Here is a 205-nt window from a genome sequence, read left to right as displayed (position 1 = left end):
GAAGGCTGAAACAGTACTATCGTATACTGGCTCGCACTCTCATGAAGATGGCAGACATGATTTGATACATACTGGTTTGTTATATCTGTTCCATTCGAATTATTTTTTCTTTTTTTTCTTTAGAGAAATATAATGGGTGTAGTTCCATCTGAATTAGATGTAGTTATTGTAGAAGATGAAGACGTTTGTAATCATCATTTAGATC

The sequence above is a fragment of the Nerophis ophidion genome, linkage group LG08 (genome assembly GCF_033978795.1).
Source record: "Nerophis ophidion isolate RoL-2023_Sa linkage group LG08, RoL_Noph_v1.0, whole genome shotgun sequence".
Classification (NCBI taxonomy): Eukaryota; Metazoa; Chordata; class Actinopteri; order Syngnathiformes; family Syngnathidae; genus Nerophis; species Nerophis ophidion.
This window is presented reverse-complemented; position numbering follows the sequence as displayed.